Source organism: Drosophila arizonae, chromosome 3, assembly GCF_054131065.1.
Source record: "Drosophila arizonae isolate 15081-1271.41 chromosome 3, UAZ_ARI_1.0, whole genome shotgun sequence".
Taxonomy (NCBI): Eukaryota; Metazoa; Arthropoda; class Insecta; order Diptera; family Drosophilidae; genus Drosophila; species Drosophila arizonae.
Genome location: NC_142923.1, coordinates 16466957 through 16491057, shown reverse-complemented (window position 1 = coordinate 16491057; position 24101 = coordinate 16466957). Strand labels below are relative to the sequence as shown.

Below are 24101 nucleotides of genomic sequence, written 5' to 3'. Positions count from 1 at the left end.
AATGGCATATAGATGCAGCATTGATGTGCCATGCTCAACTAGCACATATCCTGTATTTAGTTTAGTTTGCTGCAATATATATAAACTTATATACAGTCGAGTCTCCACAATTTGTACCATGATAAATCGAACAGATTCTATGCCCTTGAAAAAAATTAGTTCTCAAGCATTTTCGATAATTTGAATTTCTGTGTTAATCGAAAGAAACTGATTGCTTTGCTATTTATAGGATACGTAATGATGGGATATGATATGTGTATAAGAATATACAGTAGAATCCCGATAATTCGATAATATCGATAATTCGATAATATCGGGATTCTACTGTATATTCTTATACACATAGCATATCCCATCATTACCTATTCTTCCATTTTCCATTCCATACTTCCTTGCACTCAACTGCAATAGTTACAGGGCATCGCTTATTGCCCAGCCGCACTTAACTAATCGGGCTTAGATTCGTCTACGGATTTGGCTACGACTTTTTTTTGGATCTACTGCCATTTGCTGCTGCAGACTTTCACTTTCGTCAGCAGAATGCAATTAAAGGCAAGCTTGGCTCGCCACATTTGCGACTGTGTTTTCCTTTTGTGCTGTTTTCTTTTGTCTGTGGCCCTAAATGTATCTCAAAGTTTGTGTGTATCTTGGAGTACGTATTTATACATGTATATGTGTGTAGGTGAGCAGGCGCCGGATGGGTCATTGCACGTTGTCGTCTAGAAGTCGCATTTGGTCGGGAAAGTGTGAAAAATGCTCTTTTCCGCAGCGCATTTTCTTTCTGCTTGGCGTATTGATTGACCGACTCGCTGCTCTGTGTGCGCGTGTGCGTGTGTGTGTTTGTGTGTGAAAATATGCGAACACTTTAACGAAGCTAAGAGGAGCTTTTCATTCACTATAAGCGCCTTACAAATTATGTTTTATAGACGTCTTCTCCAAGACTGTTCAGGCGTCTAACTATTCGAGTGCACTTAATTAGCTTGGATAATTGATGGTAAAAGCAAGAAATGCCTTCTGATCACAATGAGATATTTTTGTACTCCCAATGCTTGTAGAAGCAATAGATGAATCGTTATAATCTATACTATACTTCTGACTAAGCTTTAGTGTTTTAATAAAGATACAAAAATTTTAAAAATATATATAATCTTAAATAAATATTTAAATCTCTCATATATCGCAAACTTATCCGTTTTCTATTCCGCTAATAACTTGGATTGATTCGTTCTTTGTTCCGTTAAAAATGAAAGCTAGGTCTTAAATCTATTTGTACGATTATGGATATTGCTCATTAGGCTGATGGCTGCCAAGGCAGCATCAAAGTTTGCTTATTATTATTTATTTATCCACCCCAAACAGTCAGCTAATTTCAGCTGGACGGATGGACTGACTGACCGCATGCCATTTATGCGATGAGAAAAATCTCCAAAAACTGCCAAAAAGATTTTTGTTTGCTGTCAGTTGCTGCGCGCCATTTTTTCACTGTTTCAGCGTCAAATGTAAATGGGGAAACGAACAAATACAAAACAAAAACAAAAAACTAAATCGAAAATGAAAGAAAAACAAAGCCACAATTTGCATCTTGCCTGTTATAGAAAAATGACGCAACTAGACAAAAATCGAAACTAAAATATCAACAAATATGTACGTCCATTTCCTACATATGGCAAGCAAATTTAATGTTTTAGCAACGGCGAGTCCGTTGTTTTATTTGGCATTTGAAATTTTCCTCTTTTATACCCTGTGCAAGAGCTGAATAGAGGGTAGCATGAATGTATAGTGCCAAAGCTCTTTTACTTTCAACAAAATGTTAAGATTAGAATAAGTCAAACCAAATTTGAATTTTAAATTGCCTCTCTCTTATACAAGTTAACAAGTTGACTGTGACAGAGTATTATGTAGTCGGTCAACTCATTGTTATTGGCAAAAGTAAAAGTTAGATCATTTTTGACCTCAGACAGAATACGCATTTTTGCTTTTAAACTTGGATATATATATTATCATTGCTAAATTAATTGAGATCTACAGAATTAAAAAAAAAAAAAAAAAAAAAAAAAAAAGAAATAAAGTTATACCATAAATTATCAAAGATAAAGTACTCAGAGAACTAGAGAAGCTATTAAAAAAAATTAAATAAATATATTTCAAACCAAATTTAACTTACGAGTTGTTAAGATAATTATATTTTAAGACTTCGTTATTTAGAAGTGGAATAGATACTTTCATAACTGCTGCAAATCTTGCTAGGCCAAATAGGTGTTTGACTTGCTGACCTATTTTGAAATATGAAATCAAAAATAGAAAATGTGCAAATTGCATTAATTATGGACAGTGGAGAGGCGCATGTGTTGGGACTACAAAGAACACGCATTTTCCCCCAAACTCAACGAACCATCAAAACACGAGTTCGTTGGCCCAATTTAGCAACAGGCGACAACAGACAATGGCCAAAAAAAAAAAAGAACATAGAACAACAACCGAGAACCAAAAAGTCGACGACGGAATGGCTCTATGTAAATGTGTTTTTAATTAAATGCCTTTTGTTGTGGGCTCACCAAAACTATTTCTATTTCCAAAGACAAAGCAAAGGGAGAAATAAGAGCCCAATCAGCTAATAGCCAATGCGGGCATAGCTTTGCTTTACACATTACCTGCACTACCGCCTCTACCTTCGAGTACCGCCATGCCAGACTGCTGTCTCCACTTAATCCGTTCGACTCAACTGAGAGCCGACTACGACTACGTGCTGTCCACTCTCAGATGGGAATCTAATTATTTTTGGCGGGCATTTCCCACAGGTAATTTCAATTCATACAGATACAGTCACTCGCATTCCCCGGCCACACAACAAAGTACATCTTTTGTGGAATACTTAGAACAAAAAACTAGCTAAAAAAGCAATGGGTATTGTTGTTTTCTTCTTCTTTTTCGTTGTATTTCTTTGGAATTTCTATTGTGTACGATAAAATGGCAGTTACACGCATTTTGCATATTAAACAAGAAACATACTCTCGCACACACACCCACACACACGTATATACACCTGATACTCGCGTATCTGTGGGATAGCAGCACATGGCAGCCATGCGTTTGTTTTTTTTTTTTTTTTTTTTTTATGGCGCCTGGCTTCGTCATTGAAGCAGCAACAGGTGCAGTGACTCCTATAAGCGCACACATTAGGCGCTCCACCTGAGATCATCTGCTTTATATACATATATTTATATATACATATATACGCATAACTTATCAGCTTTTGGGGCTGTTTATTGATTGGGGCTTTCCGTTTCTGTATCGTTGTATCCGCATTTCAGCCATCAATTGCGCCAAATTGTTCATGTCATTTGCCCTAATTGAGTTGAGCTTAAGCGTGTCGCTGAAAACAGTACGGTCACATTGGCTTTTCTTGACTACCTAGTATGTCTACAGGGGAATGAAAATTCATAAAAATTCGGCTAAAATTCTAAATAAATTCAGCTTTATCTCAATTTCATTTTCAGTTGAATAAAGCTCAATTGAGGTATTCAAAATATTGATATTGATATAAAGCAGCTCGATAACAAAGCTTGTCTTTGTTGTCTTTAATCAATCAAAAAACATATGCATACGCTTGATCAGTTCATATATCTGTTCATAGTTCAAGGTGAAGCCTAATGCAATCAATTCAAACGGAATTCGCTAAATAGAAATACATTGATTGACGGGCTAAAAGGCAAATGCGTTCAATTCGCTGTGCATTAATAACAGTTGAGACACACACACATATTTATAAAACATATACACATACACATATGGTAATACCTCCTCCCTGTATTAATTAAAGTAACATATTTAAAAGACACTCGAAATAATTAAATTTTGCAACTTTCCGGAGCAAAAGTTTCTTTCAGAAAGTTTGGCAAAAATTAATTTAAAAATTAAGAGTGGGAGGGAGAGGGTCAGAGGGAGAGGGATATACAGCCTGCATATTCCACATTCAACTCTTGACATCTTTGCTTGATGGGGCCTTCTAATTCGTTTTGCTTAATTTTATAGGCTGAAATAATTGGCATTCGAATTTGTTTACAAATTATCGAAACAGGTTCAGACTGGCATTCAAAAGGGTGTTAATAATCAACTATTTAGCATATACGCAAAGTGGTGTGACCAGTTTCTGATAATACAAAACGAAAGACAAAAACTGAAAAGAAATCCAAATCCCATATATAATGCTGCTAAGCAGCGTGAAGAGGAAGAGCTGACGATATGATTGTTTCCCAGAATCAGCGTATGTCATTAACGTTTTGAGAGCGCGCAGTCTCATTTCCCCTCCGAGCACGATTTGATAGCGAAAAAGTTGAAATATTCATGCATTTCAAGTGCTATAAAATGTCGGACTTTACGTCCGTCCGAGTTGCCCGATAAACCGAGGCGAAGCGGATGCCTTTGTTAGATATACGAATTTGAAATACATTATTTTATACTTATACGTATACTATACATGCTTATGCTTGCGAGCTTATCAATTCAACAAAGGCTAGCCGCAAGCGAACAGCACGCAGCTGCGACACTCGCAAGTCGTTGACATTGCAACATACAAGAAAATTCGAATCCGCAAGATAAATATCTGAAATCTACTGCTAAATAATGTAGAGCGAAAAGTCAAACGCAGACGTGACTGTGTGCGAGGGTGGCTCCATAAGTAATCATTTATTGACTAAAAATGCGCTATGAATATTTAAAAAATGTGACGAAGTGCGACTTTAGCAATAAGTATTATTAAGTCTATGAAATATGTAACTTTAAGTAATCAAGATCAGACTAGATCCAAATCTGAAATCTATACCTAACTTTCATAAAACTAAAATTTTAATCATGTTATTTCGTGATATTGGCAAATATATTTTTGTAGATTATTATTATTATTATTATTATTTTTTTTTTTTTTATCAAAATAATCAAATTTGACATTGCTCTTAGCGTAAAATCTATTTGCACTCAATGATTTATATAATATATATTTTATTATTTATTTATTATTTTATATTTTTATATATTTAGATCACACAATAATAAATTAAATTTTAAAATCCTATAAGATTAATATAAAAAATATTTAAAATTTGCTTATGATTATATATACTTTATAATATATACAATTTAAATATATATATTTTGTACATACTTTATGTAAAGAGCCCGCCCTCACCATATCTTGTGGAACACTTTCCATTTTGCATTTGAAAATATGCGTCAAGGAACAAAGCAAAGAAGGGCAAAGGCTTCAGCTGCAGACAGGACAGTGAAAGAGAAAGAGAGAAGGGGGAGAGGGAGAGGGAAAACAAAGAAAGAAAAGTGCATATATATACATAGACAACTTTTGCCAAGAGTCTGGGATCTGTGCAGTTACACTTGCCACGCCCCGCCCCAGCACGCACCGCCTGGCCGCTCCGCCCCACTGGCGAGACAACGTGCCTTGTCTGCGACGTGATTTGAACACGCAAGAGATATCCGCACTGGGTTTTTGTCTCTCTATTTGCCACTTTTTCTTTCAGTTGAGTTATTTTTTTGGTATTCTATTTTGTTGTTGTTGCTCTCTTTTGCCTAACTGTGTGCAAGTGTGTGTCTGTGTGTGTGTGATGCTTCCTAAATGTGTTTTTGGCTGGGTCTGCAGACACGCGCGTCTTTTGCTTACATTTCTTATGTTTATAAATTTGAGCATTTTATGGCTAAACCCAAAAACCCGAACCGCACAAGCAGCCAAAATGGCCTTTTTTTCATCCTATTTTAAAAACTCAACATGTGTGTGTGTGTGTGTGTATCTCTGTGTGTGTTTATGCTGGTTTGGAAAGTGAATTGTGTATACGTTTGGCTGGAAGAGTCCTTGAAAATAGCTGTCAGCAGTCAGTTTGAACTCCGCGTGGCGTGTTAATAACGGCAGTGCACATTTAAGTTGTTTCCAATTGCGTCTCAGATACTTTTGTATCTTTTGACTTGTGGTGCACTTCCATGCGCTGCTGTTGCTGCTGCAGTTACAGTTGTATCTCTCGCCTCTCTTTCTCTACGTGTGAATTGGTGCATTTTTATTTTTGGCCATCGCTTCCGACATATGTTTTGGATTTAGAAACTCATTTGCTTCTGTGTCAATGATAATTTCGTGTCAAGCGACACTTTTCTGTTTTCCAGATTTTCCCAAATATTTTTGTTTTCTTTTTCTTTGCCTATTTTTTTTTTTGTGAATTTTCCCTGGCTATAGATAACATTCGGCTGCCAGTTGTCTACCAAATTCCCATTCAATATAAACATTATCAACTGATTTACACACACATATCTATAAATAACTTATCGTTTGTAGATAATAATATTGATTGCTATCGCCATAATTACTCGATATCAATTGTCTTGTATGTGGGTGTTCGCTTAGCTATGCTAAAGATCTAATGGCTGATAAGAGATAGCATTTATTGCCAGAGATACAGTAATTCTTAATATTTATAGGGTATTCGATATTCGTACATCCAATTGGTTTAACTAACTGTAATTATAAGCAGTTCATCAATTCTGCCAACATTTGGCTTTCTCAGCCATTGCCAATTGCCAAAAAAAAAAAAACAAAGAGCAGATCTCAAGGTCGTCGAATGATTCTCTTGATTCCCTCTGTAGCCAGTGCAATGTTCTCCCCCGATGAGTCAGACAGACGATGCTCTTGCTCTTACTCTTGAAATACATTCCAATGTCGCAGCAGACTGAAGTGCCGACGGTTTTAATTAAGAATAATACCCGAAAGCGACAAGTTTCAAAGCCAATGCTAATGCTAAACAAATAACCAAGCGAAAAGATTGCCAAATACCAAACACAAATTGTGTTTCATTTGATTTTTCTTAATTTTTGTTTTTATTTTCAAGAACACGACACAAGTGGAATTTTCATTCGAGTTAATTAATGAACATAAATCATAAATTTCTTTTGATTTTCCAAACATTTAGTTAATTTTTTTTTTTTTTGCCACATTTATTTGTTTTTTTAACAAAAAATAAAAATAAACAGGAGAAAACAACAGCTAAAGGCAAAGAAATTCAACTCGATTCAACGGCGAATAAACTAAATTCATAACAAGCCAACGGTATTCGGCGCATATACATAGAGACATTGAAATATATATATATATATATATATATATATATATGTACGACACACAATTCGTAATGCGTCTATGCCAATATTATTTTAAATACAAATTATGCAAGAAAATCGAATGGCTAATGCCTTTTGTAATACAAAAATTTATAAATTATTTTCCTTAATTAGTTTATTCTCTTAATGTCGAAAGACAGTTACTCTATTGTGTTGATAATAAAATTGTATTCGAGGTATATATTTAGCTTCGGCACTATATAGCTCTTGAATGCTATAATTTAAGGATTTTTTTTATACCCTGAACCCATTGAAAATGGGAAATCAGGGTATAATGGTTTTGTTGAAATGTATGTAACAGGCAGAAGGAGGCGTGGCAGACCCCACAAAGTATATATATTCTTGATCAGGGTGACGAGCTGAGTTGATTTGGCCCTGTCCGTCTGTCTGTCTGTCCGTCTGTCCGTCTGTCCGTCTGTCCGTCTGTCCGTCTGTCCGTATGTTTGAACGCGTCGATTTCCGAAGATATAAGAGCTAGAGACTTCAAATTTTTTGTAAAATGTTCGTAATTACAGCGCGGATATCGAGTTTATCATTAAAATTCGATAACTCATCCCGATCTTTTTTTATCGATGAAAAACCTTATCGAAAACCAGTTATAAAATTATATCTTCTACATCTTTATTGCTAGAGTCTCCAAATTTTGAATGTATGCTTATATGCAATTTATACAATTTCGGTTTTTGTTAAAATTTACCCCCCACCTCTAAATTCACCCCCTCACCCTCACTTTTGTAAAAAGCGTATTTCAAATACTAGAGACTTGTGCTTTGGCAATTACATGCATATTCATGTTATAATCATAATCTGAAAGTTTCATGAAGATCGTACGTAAACAAAAAAAGTTATTAAACAATTAAGTTCTCATAGTAAGCGCACACTGCAGCCCATGCGTGTTTATGCGTGGGTGCTTGTGTGTGTATGTGTTTGTGTATGTGTGTGTGTTTCTTGTGTAAGCTGAAAGACGCGAAAAATTATTGAAATAGCTAGCACTCCAAGGGTTCAGGGGATCTCGTAGTCGAGCAGTCTCGACTAGAGCTTTCTTACTTGTTTTTTATTATATTTTTGAAAATAAAGGACTATGCTAATATTTTACATATTTGCTAATATTTTATGAGCTATTAAGCTAGCAAATATTTAATTAAATAATATAAGCAAATATTTCTTTACTATCACTTTCTGAGTTTTTAAACTGGAAAATATGTATTTATTTAAAAATTATAAATAAATAATTGTTTACTAATATTTTCTGAGTTTTTAAGCTGGCAAATAGTTAAGTAAATAATATAAATACTTTTTTCCTATAGCCCAAATTCCCATTTACGGCTCGATAAACTCTCCCGAATATTCAAGCATAGAGTACAAAAGTAAATATTTACAAAATATGTATATTTCATTTGTTATTTCGCTCGCATCGATATTAATGGCTCGATAGTTTGTTCAAGTCCAGGTGCTACAATTTGTTTGTTACTAATGGGCGCTATATTCATTTGAATTTGCGAATAATGGATAATTTCAGATGCTGCTGGCCATTAAATAAATACAACTAACTCAAGCACATAGCACGAGTGAAACATTTAAATTGTATATATATACATATTTTCATATATGTAAAGGAGTGTTGGATAGTTGTGAATACTATAGTAGATATGGCGATTGATATGGCCACAGAAACCGCACTGAGTGTGTGTGTGTGTGTGTTGAAGTGGTGCACAGTTGCAACTGAAATTGTTTCCCACGTGCATTTAAACAGTTTCACCTAATTACGTTTTTGCGCTAACAAAAGGTGCCACCCCAATGGGCGGGGCGGGAAGTGACGGGTTGTAGCTGAGGTAGAGCAAATAATCAAGCTACCAAATGCAGCACAATCCCACACACACACACACGCACACACACAATGGGATTTGGTCAGACCATAAAATGTGATGCTCAGGTTAATTTATGACTTTTACATGACCAAATCGCAGTCGCGCCGAATGTATCTGTATCTTTAGCTAGCTGCATCTGTATCTCTATCAGCATATACGTATATGTGTGTATCTGCATCTGATTGGGCCTAGCTGTTTATCTGTGCATCTGCATATTCAGCTGATTCTATGGCGACACTGGATTAGTGTCACACATGAAGCAGCACAGCTACAACATAAATCACAAACACAACAAGCTGCAACAAAAGCAACAACAAGCGACACGAGTCGCACTTTTGGAAACACTCTAAATAAAAACAAAGAAAAAACGTATAAAACAAATTTAATGCCAAATCTCACGTTTTTCTTTCCTTATTTTCGATTTTATTTATATTTTCCATTCAGTCGCTTTTCAGGCAGCGAGTGGGCAACTGTGGCAACAGCTTCTCCCTTTCGCATCATTTTTTCTCGTTTAGCTGTAATGCATTTTTGTGCGCTGCTGTTTTTTAGAAGCTGTCCCACATTTTACCTGCCCCATGCATTCATTCAGAAATTCCATCCAGGCAAACAGTTATGCACAATAAAAGCATTCTTTTGGGGCTCTGTGTCAAGGATGTTTTTATAGTCTGGCGAATCGGTATCTAAATAAGTTTTCAGCTAAGATTTTAGCTCTTAAATAGTCAAATATTGGGGAGTCGAGTTACAAACTGTAAATGATGAGTTTTTATTTAGTATAGTCGAATTCTATTGAATTGCATTTTAAGATGTTGAATGACTTTTAACTATCAAATATATATATATAAATTCTGAAACTCTAGACAATCATAGTTTGGCTCTAGCTTTTGGCTTTCAGTTTATACAACCATAAAGCGCTAAGCATTTACTCCTGACCGTGTGCCTAATGGCAAAGCCATTTGCAGCTCTTTGCATGATGAAAGCTGCGGCAAGTGAGGATATCCTGCCGCAGGAGCAACACCAACGCAGCAGCCACTTGACACAGAAAAGCGACTAAAAGCCTTCAAGGCAACAATTAAACAAGAAAAGTAGAGAAATAATGCCATTGTGAAAGTAACACGCTCCACGCCCAACGCCCATATACGATATATAGATGTGTTGAAATATAATGGACACATGGTTTGGCTTTTGCCCATAGAGTAAGTTCAAAGCGTGAGTCAACTGCTGCGCGTGAGTCAGTGGACAATTTGCAATTGGGCTCTTTGGCCGAAATTGGTATGCAAAATGCGACACTTTGAAATATATACAGCTATACATGTTTCATTCACTCAGTCAGTCCAGGGGAATTGCGCAATAGACGAAGGCGGGGTCAATGCAACTAGATGGAATGCAAAGACTAAAGTCTAAAGACTGCGACGCAAAACAAACTAAACTCTGGCTAATTACGCGTGTCAAGTCAAGTATCTGTAAGATACATTCTGCATAATTATCATCGAGATGCAAATGAGCTGGCACAACTTGGCGCAAGTGCAGCCAAATGGGCAAATCAAACAAAGACTAAACACAGTTAGATCAACAGCAACAGCAGCAACAAGTTGTTGCCTTGCTCCTTGCTGCTCTGAGTGCTGCCTCATTGTCGTGTGGCATGCCGCACGGCTCTTCCCCTCCTCCTTCTCCCCCTTCTGCTGTGGCGCACTGCAGCTTAGATGAAATGGCCAGAGATAGAGACGAGAGACACGCCTATGAAATGCAGCGCATTCATCTGCTAGTTTCTTGCCTGGTGTGAGTCATCAGCTTCCATTTATAATTTTGCATTCGCGCCTATGACACACGCAGCCACTGGAACGAGCTAGGGAATGGCAATGGAATGGGAATGGGAGCAGAGCAGCCTTGCCTAGAAACAGAGCCGCGTCGAGTTGAAGGCATAAATCAGCCGTAGATAAAGAAAATCGCAACAAAACACTAGATAAGTGAGTGTGCATATACATATAAATAAATATACAGTAAATATAAAGATACTCATATTAGAGCTTGTTAACTAGGCTACACACACAACATACAGTTGAGCCTCCATTTGATGTAAGGCAAGGCAACAGCTACCGATTGCCACTAGCGTCAACGGATGTTGACACTGTGCAAAAAACAGCCAGTGGTGTGAAGGGCAGCTGCGTACAGGGTATTCCTGATATGTGTACAATGCGCGTCTATTGTAATCGAAGCCATTCCAAGAGTCAATAGCCAGTTGCCATGTTAATAGCAAACAAACAAAGCAGACAAACAACACTGAAACCCACACCTAAAAGCATTTTTACAACTCTCAAGCTGTTTAGGCTTGCATCTCGCACTTCAAGGGGTTTCCAGGTGAGCATTGAGCTCGAACATCGAGCTGAATAGATGAAAGAGCTGAGTTTTGTCATAGATCATATGGATGAAATGATAATGATGATGAAACACAGTTTAATAAAATAAAGTGGAATGTTAACCTATATATAAAATGCTAAAGAAAATATTTTGCTGCATTGATATTGTTAAAATAATAATATGAATTGTTAATAAATGATACTTATTTTCTAAATTCTAGTTGAATATGTCTAATATAAATGCCACACAATCAAATCATTAATTACAAACAACAACAATCAGAGCAAAAATAGAAAGCGACAATTAATTTATATAGAAAAGAAAAAACAAACTCTTATCAAAAAAAAAAAAAAAAAAAAAAAATATATATATATATATATATATATATATATATATATATATATATATATATATATATATATATATATATATATATATATATATATATAATAATTTTTTTCCTCTGTTTTGCTTGCCATTAAATTAATTTATTTTATGTATATATATATACACACATAAAATAAATTAATTGAATAGCAGCACAAGCAAAACAGAGAAAAAAAAATATTAATAATATAATAACAATAAATAAATATATTTTAATTGTGGGCTATGCGACAGCAGCTGCCGCTAGAGTAAACGCAGCAAAGGCTGATTCCAACCTCCAAGCCCAAGTCAAAGTCTCTGACTCTCTCCCTCTCCCTCTCTCTCTCTCTCACTCATTCTCCCAGCGTGTCTCAGTGGTGCGAGTCATTGATCTTCGTCTGGCCTGACAAAAGGCGACAGCAAATGGACACACGCCCCAGACGACAACAACAACAACTACAACAACTACAACGGGCAGTTCATACAGCAAGTGCAAGACATCAAATCCAAAACCAAAGTCAACATCGAACATCAACGCCAACGTCAAAGTCAGACAGAAAGGTCGAAAGCAAATGTTGCCTTACCCAAGGGTTAAGGTCGCCCAAAGCCCTTTTTTTTTTATTATAATAACAAATAGTTCAATATATATGTAAATACCCTATAATTGAAAAGTGAATGATGCAAGGGATATATATATATATATATATATATATATATATATATATATATACATATTATTGCTGAAATAATATTATAATATATATGTATATACACATTTGTTGTGTATATATGAAATTTGGCACAATTTATTCATAATAAGAATAGTTTCATAGCACATCCACAGACTATAAAGATAGAGCTTATAGATACTGTGTGAACAACTTATGCATATCATCATTCATAATCACAAGTTTCAGTTTATAATTATCATTTTATAGCTCTCTCTACACAATACACAATATAATCTCAGGTCAGCATTTACAGGGTATCTACCCTGTTATCATATGCATATGCCTCGCTTTTAGTATGCGATTTAATAGTTTAGTTCGAGTCATATGCGCGCCTGAAATTCGAACCCTTCCAACTAGGCGTCATCTGTATGCAAATTCATTTATGGGACTGGGCGAATAGAATCAAAGAGCTGACCGCCCCAATGCCTCGTGGGTTGTGCTAGGGTCGAGGGCTTGAAGGTATTGGTGTGCTGTTGCCACGCGAGCAGCCAAATGTTGAAAGTATAATAAAATTGCTGTTCGCTATCGTCGTTTTGTTATATAATTAGCATTTGCCGCATGCCAGCAGCTGGCTGCAGGCGACCCACCCAGCCTAGTCCAGGGGCCTGAAAAGGAAGTCCCTAAGTTCGAGTCATAAAACCCGAGTTAGACGCCATTTGGTGGTCGTTCGATCGCTTGCAGTTTGCCAAGTACCAAATGCATTAGCCAAATAATTCACAATGCCAGCTGCACTTTACTCAAGGGTAGCTAAACTCTAACAGAGTGGTGTGCGTATGTGGGTGTGTGCAGAGAGAGATGAAAGATAGAAATACATTATAATACAAATACACATTTCGTATCAAATGTTTATATAATAAATGTTGTTATATTATTGATCTTAATGGCTTTAAATACGTTTATAGATTTTTTTTCAGAATATGCATTTGATTTTTGCTGGGTTGATAACAAAAACATTTTAGGAAAAAATCATATATAATATATACATTTATATTCTTATTTCCATTGCTTCTCAACTATACATATATTGTAGATAAATATTATTTCCACATAATTTCGAGTAAAGCTCCTTGACTGATAAGCCCAGTAGCAAACTCCTAGATGGCTAATAAAAGCACAACAATTCTATTAGCAATTCTAGCTCAAGAATTCATTTCCAAATATAACTATATTTTCCTCACATCTAATAGGTATGTTCCCTCCCTATCCCTACCCTATAGAGTATATTGAAATATTGTTTTCCCTTCATTCATTGCACTTTCAACAACTTAATAGTTTTAATTTTTGAACAGCGCAATCGGCCCCATCTGCAGCCACCCTCTTTTATTGAATAAGTGCCACATGAGCCATTATTTGTGTGTGTGTGTGTGTGTGTGTGTGTGTGTCTTGTTGCCAAGGGTCTGCATGCACACACACAGTCATGCCCCCGCTCCCTCTGCTGCCGTCACGCCCTCACGTTATGGCACATGCAATTAGCCTGAGACGAGCGGCTGTCGAGTCTCCGTTCGCCTTGCCCTTGGAAAATGGAAAATATTGTTTCTGTTTTTTATTGTCTAGCTAAGTAAAGGCACATTAGGGCCCTATATACAAGTAATATACAAGTATAGATACACTCATCTCTCTCCCTGTCTCTGTCTCTGTCTCTCTCCATATGCAGTTGTGCCTGCTGCCAGCTTGGCTTGTTTACCTTTGTGCCGTGTCCGGGCGCTATTAAATTAATTATGCCCGCTTTAATGGCACTACCTTATAGATTTATGAAAAGGCGCCACAATGTTTTTTTTTATCTGTAAATGTTTTTTAGCATGAAGACTTGGCAAATTTAATAGATCTCGGCTCGCTCAGGCATATACAACTTCTATGTGCGTCTACTACGAATAATTGTATATTTAATTTCATTATTATTACTTTAGTGATAAATGTAGTTAAAGTGTTTTATGATCTCTTTTGTATAGTCTAATCACAGTATGCCCTGCTTTATAATTTTAGCGAGGCATTCACTTAGACAAAGCCCCATTTACAACCTTAATGAGTTAATTTATTTATAATTAACAGCTCACGATTCCGTTGTTAAGATTTGATTGAATAACTTTTCGCTATAGGCTATAGCTATAGCCTCAGCTAGGAAAGCTCTGCCATCTATCTGTTTAATCATCTTGTTGTGCACTTTTCCATTAGTTGCGAATTGGGGTGCACATTCAGTAATCGCAAACGAATCGCAATTCGCAATTGCGATTCAACTGCAGCCACTCGACATGTGACTTGGGTGTAATGGAGTCTGTCTATCTTGCCCGGATGTCCACAATTTATGCCAGCGCTACGAATCGTTGGCGTTTTGTGGTTGCTGTTGTTGTTGCTGTTGCTTTTTCTCCTTCTTAATTCCAGAGAGTAATTTTCACGCCTTTTGCTCTCAGCTGCTTGCAAATTGTTTGTTGTTTTGCTGTCAGTTTTCGCAGACCACTAATAAGCAACAACAACAACAACAACAACAGTAACAAACAACAACTGCGTATTGCATTACAGCGCAAACTTTGCTGTTGACTTTGGCCTACAGAAGTTGGCACTTCTTAATTCGTGCCCGAAATACGAAATACGAAATCCGAAATCTGAAATCCTCACATTACACTGCGATCCACCCAGATACGAATAGAAACAATAAACAGTTGAGTTGCATGCGCCATGTTGCGCGCTCGGCAACAATTTCAGTTAAGTAATTCCACAAAATATTAAATTTCATTAAATGAGAACAAAATAAAATTTTAAAAACCTTTAAGCTTGTCCGTGCGAAATTTTTATTTGCTCAAGGTCGTTTTCCCTACAATGTCAACGCTTTCAAAGTGTTCATATTACAAGAAATTTTTAAACAAACTCTTTACTTTAAAGTAAGTTTTACTTGCTAATTTTTCTAGCATTATTAACTAATTTGTTGAGAGTTGTTTTAATTATCAATGAAACAAATAGAGATCAAGTTATACAAATAATATGTCAACATAGCAATCTCACTTTAGTTTAGCCCTTTTTTTTAATATTAATTCTAATCTCTAAGAAATAAATATATATTATATTTACAGGACCGAAAAAGTTCACATATAGAAATTCATATTTATAAGTATTTTCTTCTTTAAGATTCGAGCTTTGCACTTGATATCTGGTGGATACACCCATGCATCGATTATATTAGTTTTTCTTTTTTGTAGAGCATTTCATCTGATATTTATTTGCGTTTGCATCAACAGCAAAAAAATTTCCAACTAATTTCAAACAAATAGCATACAAAATAGGGAAAAAACACAGAGAAAGAGAGAAACATTTCAAAATAAAAACTTTGTTGAAGTAAATGGCAAATTGGAAAAAGTAAGAAAGTGGAGAGTTGAAACTAAAGTAAAATTGCATTAACTATGGAAATCCAAAAGCAAAAGGGAAAAATAGTAAAATACAATATATTGTATATATAAAGCAAAATTGATACAGCTGTCGCTGAATGAATGATATATATGTATGTATGTGAAAGGGTGCCAAGAGAGAGGAAAGAGGCAGGGAGGAAAAAACATAATTATAGACACATATGCGCTATTGTTGAGCCCATTTGAATGGGCCGTTGAATGTCATGTCTGCGGTTACCTGGCGACCGGGACAGTGTCTACTTTTCGCACCTGCAACCGATTATAATCAAGCACCAGCTCTCCTTCCCTTTCATATAGAGTTGACCGCACGCGCTCGTTCATTTGGGGTCGCTTGGCTAATGCAACGCTTTGCACGGCGGCCGGGCCAATAGACATGCGAAATGCAATTATTTTTAGCGCATGCAACGACCCAGCACGGGGCACGCGTTGCGCATGTTTGTTGACAATTAATGAAAGTTGTTGTTGTTGTTGCTGCTGCTGTTGTTGCGGTTGCTGGGCGCACCCAAAAAGCGTTGCTAGCGCTGTGAACTGCACTTTATGCATTAATTTCCGCATAACTCGAACACACAGCCGCAACTCAGCTGCAAGCAGATACAAACAAGAATCACACACATACACAAATATATTCATAAATGCATATTATATATATGTAATGCTTTTATCGAAAGACCCCCAAGCACCATACTGACCAATTGCATGAAAATTCTTGCACGGCAAACTGTAAATTTAATGAACGCATCCGCTCTTGGGTCAAATCCCCAACCCGTTCACTTCTTTGCACGTTGACACAATGTGCAGCCAATCGAGCACTATAAAAGCCATGTCAACCCATCCTCCCCTAGCCCCTGCCCCTATCCCTATTCGATATCTAGACGCCTTCAGCTCGCTTCAGCTGCACAGAAACGGATCTCACTTTGATGTTGTTTTAGTGGCTTCTCGCTCCCCTCCCTCTCCCTCTCTCTCTCTCTCTCGCACTCTGTTGGCGTTGCTGCTGTCAACGGCATCTCACAGAGTTTTTTATACCCTGTTAATAAACCGCAAATTATGCTGGCTTCTTCTTCTTCTCCTTCATCTTCTTTCTTTGACTCGACAGCTTTGTCTCTCATTTTTATTGCATTTGGCAATTGTAACCAAGTCGCAGACCTTTGACTCGCACAGAAAAACTCTTGTCAGTCTCAACAATTTGTTGACTTTTCTTGTGCTTTAAGAGCATATACATATATACATGTATGTAATATACCTAAATATATATATATATATATCAGAATAGCTGCTAGGAAACACCCCACATAAGGCTTGCTAATTACTGCACAAGTGCTCCATTCCCAATTGCTCTCATGCCACATTTCCACTGGCCAGCATTCTCATAAACTTTTCAACAAATTGGCAGCACTTTTTCTGTTTAAGAATTTATTTAATATATGTTAAAAAGTAACAAAAATTCAAATACAAATTGCAGATAAAATATTGCAGTTGTAAATCTTGAGGACCTCAATGGAGCAAAGCTGAAACAGTTGGAATTTAATATTATTTAGAAAGGAATAATCAATAAGCAGAATTCTCTCTCATTATAATATTAAAGAAAATAAAATCTACATAACACAAATATTAGTATTTGGTTCACATATTTCGTAAATGGAATGTAAACTAGGTCTGCAAAATATACACATATATCTCTGTTTAGCTTTAAGGCCATTTTCGAGTTGACTTTTACACGATAAACAAGTTTTTCCCCACACACCCCCCCTTATAGCAAGTCTTTAATTTAACATTCAGTCAATCAAGCATGCATATGTTTAACTTTCCGTTAGAAGAAAGAAGAAGAAATCTATTTGGTTTCATTGGAGCAATAAATTGTTATAGCTGGCAGTTAATCAGCTATGCATTACATTGAGTTCTAGGCAAACAGAGCTCAGCTCAATGCAATGCATGAATTTTAAAGCACAGTTACTCTAGTTTAGCGTTGAACTTTAATCAAATGATACGCCGGCACTCCTCCCTCGCCGCATGCCCCGCAGCTGCTGCTGCTGCTCAATGCAATTCGTGGCCAGACAAAGGAGCAACGCATAATTCCAGTGTCACCAAACCAAGTGGATGCCCCTGCCCCTGCCCCTGCCCCGCCTCGTCCACTTTTGTCGCTAACAAAAAACGGAGTGAAACGCGGTAAATGTGGCCCACAACAGCCGTGGAATGTCGGCGCGTCATTTGCATTCTTGGCATAAAAGAAAAATAAAACGGAACAACTGAAAAAGTTGGCAACACTCAACGTCCGACCAATTGAGATGCCCCTGCAATGTGCCCCCGTCGCAGTTGTAGCTGTAGTTTTATTTCGATGTTTTTTGGCATGTTTCATTGGCAGGCGCGCTTAAAATATGCAGCGAAAGACGCGCAGCAGGTGGAAGGCCAGCCGGCTTGGCCTCTCTGAAAGAGCGAGAGAGAGAGAGAGAGCGCAGTGGGTAGGAGCCGAAGATGGCGGTCTAGTCACAGGAGCTTTTCCGCGCCCGCTTTTCAATTGCTTGTGCGAGACGCGCGCGGCAAACGCCTGATAAAAAATGGCAGCACTAAAGGTTGCCAACGCGTGGCAATTGTCGTCGCATGTTTCTACTCCTTGAGCAGGGCAGACTGACGGACTGACAGACAGCCGGCGTTGCAAGTTCTCAATTACAGAAAATCCAACAGTTTGCATTTGTGATTTTCGTTAAAAGTTAAAGAGGTAGAAAGGTAGAAACTCTACTCATTTATAGAAAATCTGAGAATTTCTTACTAATATAAATTCTAGTTTGAAACAATTTTAATAAAAACTGTTAATCATTATAAATCAACAAAAATTGATGATTTAAAACAACTTTGAATTGTAATCAAAATAAAACATCAGGATCCTTGGAATATTGAAAATAAATATAATAAAGGAAAGCTTTTTTTGGGTATATTTAAGGCTAACATAATTTTTTATAGTCAAACCAATCTGATGAAAATTCTCTTCACATCAAAAATCCTCTTCAAAAAATTTAAAATTATCTTAATTTATATATTTCATTATTTATATAGACTAATTCATTACTCCTATAAAGTTAAATTTGAAAAACTTTTACAGAAAATATCCAAAACAAGTAAATCACATGTGAGGCTGAAGACAAAAGTTTTGAACGTTTTCGTTTTGGGGAACATGCAGGACCTGCAAAATGTCACCGCCAGGGGTCGCCACCCGCTTCAATTGTGCGCGCTTTCGATAAACTACTTGCAGACACACAAATAAACACATAAACATATAGATAAGTGTATGGGTGTGTGTGTGTGCGTGTTTATTTATATAGATGTACGTACGTACGTGTATAGAAATATATTTATAAGTCTGGTAACCAGTTGTACAACTGCTGCAGCCGTCATTTACGCTTGCCTTTCGGTTCTGTTCTATTTCGTTTTGCTTTGCTTTGTTTTTTGGTTTTTTGTTTTGGCGCAGTAAATTTGTTTTGAATTTATTTTTGGCAAACTTTTGGCCTATTGGGAAAATGAAGGCAGAAGCCAGAAGCTACAAGGCAGAGCAGCTCTGTTTGGCTATTTGGCCATTTGGCAAACGGGTTAGTATGACCGTAACTTATATTGCTGGGGGTCCCCGTCGTTATGCGGTCTCCCAACTAACTTTCATCTGTCTGCCCGCTGGGCCGTATCCTGACCTTTTTCCCAACAATTATATCTGGCGTTGAGTCCTTTCTTCTTCTTTTTTATTTTTTTTATTTTGGCAAACAAAATTTCACATAAAATTGGTTGCGCTGCTGTATTATTATCTGTTCGGACAGTTTATTTATATAAATATAAAAAACGAGAATTGGAAAATTGATTGTTTTTTTTTTATTTGTTTAACGTGTAAGCGATAAGGTGGGACTACATTAAATATGTGTATACGTATATACATTTATATAGTTGGGCAACTGTTTGCTTTAGCTTTCCCAAGAAGCCGCTGAGTCACAGTTGAAATATTATCTTGAACAAGTTTCTTAAAAGTTCAAACTTTTTCGGTAAACAAGCCAATCAAAATATTCCATGCCCCACGATGCCAGTCCACATTTAATCCATTCCATTTCAAGAGTTATTTGCAAATCAATTGCCTAACTTAATGCTAATTTCGTCAATCAAGAAATATTCCATAAATGTTTATTACTCAAATAATGTAACAATCTAAAAAAATACAATTTCAAATCCATATTCTGACTGGCAGGCAATAATTGATAAAACCAACTACAACAAAGCGGAAATCTGAAACTGACGTCACGAGTGACGCGAATTTGTTTTTATCGGGCTCAATGATTAAGCGCAAAGGTAAATATGAGTTTATAAACTTATACATACATATATATATTCACATATATTGCCTAGGCTAATAGAAAGGGAAATATTTCGACCTTGTCTCAAGTATTTCTCATATCAATTTTTGGCATAAATTCTCAGTTAAAAGTGACGCGATTCTTTGTACTTGTAAATTGCTGGCAAGTTGAATAAAATAAAATAAAATAAGTATTATTTATATTTACTTGTATAAAAGGTATTCAAATATTCACTTTGTTCACTTTTTGCTAAACTCTTCTTATTTAGCTTCTCAACTTTTTGTACAATCTGCACGATTTTTAATATATATGTATATTTTTTTATTATTTTGTGATTGATAAGAGACGTCTTATCAGTTAACTTTCTTACGCGAAATTCACTTCAATAAGCACGTTTGCTCTACAATTGTTGATACCATTTAGTTTCACTCTTTTTTGCACTAATTCCTTTATAATTTTTGTGATGCTTTTTCTTTTGTTGTTGCTTTATAAAATATACTATAAATATCTAGAACCGGGCGCCGGGCTCATTAAATCTTTTGTTGTTTTATTTTTATAAATTTTTTGGCACTCACACGCCGAGAATATGCAAAAAATTTTCGAGCGCGCACAAAAATAAATCGAATTTTAATTTTTTGTTTCTCTTCTTTCTTTCCGCACGACGCCGACGAAATTCGTCCGTTACGTTGACATTTTGTTTTGGATTCTCGACTGTTAATGCGCGTTCGGCAACAACAACAAGTGTTTGGAGTGAAAAAGATCTAACAGCGGTAGTAAATGTTATGGCTCATTTCATGTAAACGAGCTGTTTCTTTGCTGTTGTACTCAAATCGTACTGTTCGTCCACTGTTATGCTCAGCCTGTGCTGTTAATCTGCTGTTAAATTTAATTTAAGAGCGAGTTTTACGCTCTTTGCTGGCAACCACTTTGCCAGAGGGCATTTCTTTGCTCTTTGACGACAGCTGATTGCCGCTCACAACAAGTGTCTTTGTATGTTAAGGGAAATAGGATACTCGCAACTTAAGAGTAACAAAAAAGCAATAAATATAAAATATATTAATAAATGTTAAGGGACAAAACAAATCATATCATTTTTTTTTAACTGCATTTAACTATTTAAGCAGCTCAACAAATACTAAAACAAGTCAGGACAATCCTTTAGGCTATGCGTGCAGAGGACAAGCTAGAGTGCTTGAAATCGAAATACGTGCATAAGTGAAGCCATTTGCATGCAGACACCATAAACTGCAAATGCTGCTCACATTTGCGATGCTTGGCCACTTCGATTAGCTGGCCATTGTGTGTTGGATGAAAGAACAACAAGTTAGCCAGAAGCTGGTCGAACATCGAGAGGTAGAGGTAGAGATGGAGATGTAAATGGAATCGGTCATTGTTGCCACTCGACGTTGCCTTTGTTCATCGCTTATATCCTCAAAGCAGACGCCATAAATCAATGTACAAATTTGCACTTCAAGTGCGTTTTCAATAAGTTTTAGTACTCCGACTCTTTGTTGCTGTTATTGTTGCCTGTGATGCTCACATAAATCATAATTTAAAAGCTTGGCAAATGCAGACGCAGGAGTAAAGTCTAACAACAACTTAATGAAGTAGAACAAACCAAAACTTTGTAATTTTCCTTTTTCGTAAAGAGAATCAGCTAAAGAGCACGAAACAGAGAGAGAGAAAGCTTCAGAGCGATCACACGATGACTAAAGGGTAAGCAATTAAAAGAAAAGAATAATCGAAAGTATCAACAACAAAATCGCAGTGAAGCGAACAACCTATTGGCAACGGATCTTTGACATCAGCGTATTAAAAATTTGATACACTTAAGTGCCAAAAGCTTCTATCAGCATTTCTGCGAGCAACTTAATGACAGTTCATCATTGTACGACAACGTGATACGCGCGGGATTTCTTATTATGATAACGGCCAACGGCCAGAAGTTCAGCTGCTGTGAAGCCAACAGCGGCAGAAAGAGAGAGTGAGCGAGGGAGAAGGATAGAGGAAGCACAGAGAAGAGACCGCAAAAATCTAGCCCCCTTATCTTATCAGCTGCTAGTGGAGATTGAGAAAAACGAGAATAAGAGAGGAACAGAGAGAGAGAGAGAGAGAGAAGGAGATAGGGAGAGAGTGGACCAGAAAGAGAGCCATTGAATGACGTTTGATCGTCACCCCTGGTAATGTTAATTATGCCGGCGCAACTAATTCATATTATGATACTCTGTTATCAAATAATATATAGGGTATATATAACTTTTATTCTGAAACTGCGTTGTGGTTTGTCTGAATGATAAGCGACACGAAACGGTTTCAGATGTTTATAGATATATTAATACATATACATAGTATATATTAATAGAAATCGTAAGTTTATATATAAACTACCTGAAATAGTTTGACATAGAAAATTTCATTTATTTTACTGTTTTTATTTTTTTATATATTACGTAGTCCATTATACCCGACTCAATTATTATCAAACACTTAAGGAGCTCACAAGCACGCACACAAATACTCATTTACGCACACATACATATATACTTGACCGACTTGCGATTGTGATAGGCGACACTTGAGAATGATTCATATGAAGCATCTGCGCAAATTCAATTGCAAATATTGAATTATTTTTCAGGAATTTCTTGGCATTTAATAAAATTGATGGAGACGGAAGTTGCAATTTAATCATCAAGTAAAAATATAAAGATGAACAAGCGCAAATTTGATGTAGAGATAAATGTATAAATTTTCAATTATTCTTTATAGTGATATTATTGATAGCAGAGACGGCAGTTAAAATGGAGACGTTGTATAAGTTTATATATGTTTGTATTACATTAAGCAAATATTTACATTTAAATGTGCATACATACATACATATATCAAATACTGAAAGCTGAACTCTTATTGTTTATTTATTTATTCTTCTTCTAAACAATTATAGAGCATAATTATAGGCTGAAAAAGAAAATGTTCTCGATCAACAGAGATGCTCATTTAGCTTTTTTAATGTTAAGTTAGCTAACTAACTACAAAGATACATATGCAATATAGAAATGAATGAAAAGTGTTTTAGAATTCTTCCCAATAGACCAGATGTTCGTTAATTAAACGCACGCTTGAAGTAATTAATAATATACCACGTGTCATATTTCATTTATTATTGTTACAACAACAACCTCTGGCACCACGACTGCCATCGCCGTGCGGGCATATCAAAAGCAAACAAAAATATCCCAAGCACGAGACAAAAATGTATAAAAAGAGGGTTGGGCAGACCTCAACCAAGAAAAAACACAGAGAAAGAAATAAATAAAAGTAAATAAAAAAGGAACGCAACTTAACCCGAAATCTGAACTCGACTAATTGCCAAAAAATTGAAATAAAAACCCTTCGCTGGCAGTCAACAAAATGAAGTGAAGAGGAGGAGGGCTGCGATTATTTATGCATTGCGGTAAGTGGAAGCACAGGTAAACAAGAGGATCGCGGACAGAAGCCAGCGAAACAGGATCAACACACAGCAAGCGCTGAGGGTCGGGTAGGTGTCATAAAATACCCAAGAAATTGAGCACAAAATTATGCGTAATATAAATCTGAATAATGGAAATTTTCAAGCAGTTGGCAGGAAAACTACGCGAATAGCGAATTATGATCTGGCATGACGAGCAGATGAGACGGATTATAATATGCAGGTAAGCTACCTGTGGCTCTGAAAAATGCTTTGACAGTATTTAATTTATTTATATTCGAATATATGCACTTAATTTAATAGGAAATCGTTTAACAAAGAGATATAGGATCGGAGTAATTTGTAAATGTTCACTTAGAATACATTTTAAAATTTGTTTTCTATCATAATATAATTAAAAATTTGTACACAATTTAAGA

At 36.3% G+C, this 24101-nt stretch overlaps 1 protein-coding gene across 3 annotated transcripts in view; it reads right to left on the bottom strand.

Annotated features, from left to right (window-relative positions):
• The window catches only part of step (cytohesin steppke), a 40949-nt gene that overhangs the window by 14344 nt on the left and 2504 nt on the right, over positions 1 to 24101 (bottom strand). Inside the window, exon 1 of one of the 3 annotated variants that reach the window (XM_089465481.1) lies at positions 20418 to 21022. The exons of 1 other annotated variant lie outside the window; for it this stretch is intronic. The gene's annotated coding sequence lies outside the window, so the exon portion shown is untranslated. Of the gene's footprint in view, positions 1 to 20417; positions 21023 to 24101 lie in introns of those variants that run through there. One more of the 3 variants, XM_018002110.2, reaches the window with a different exon arrangement.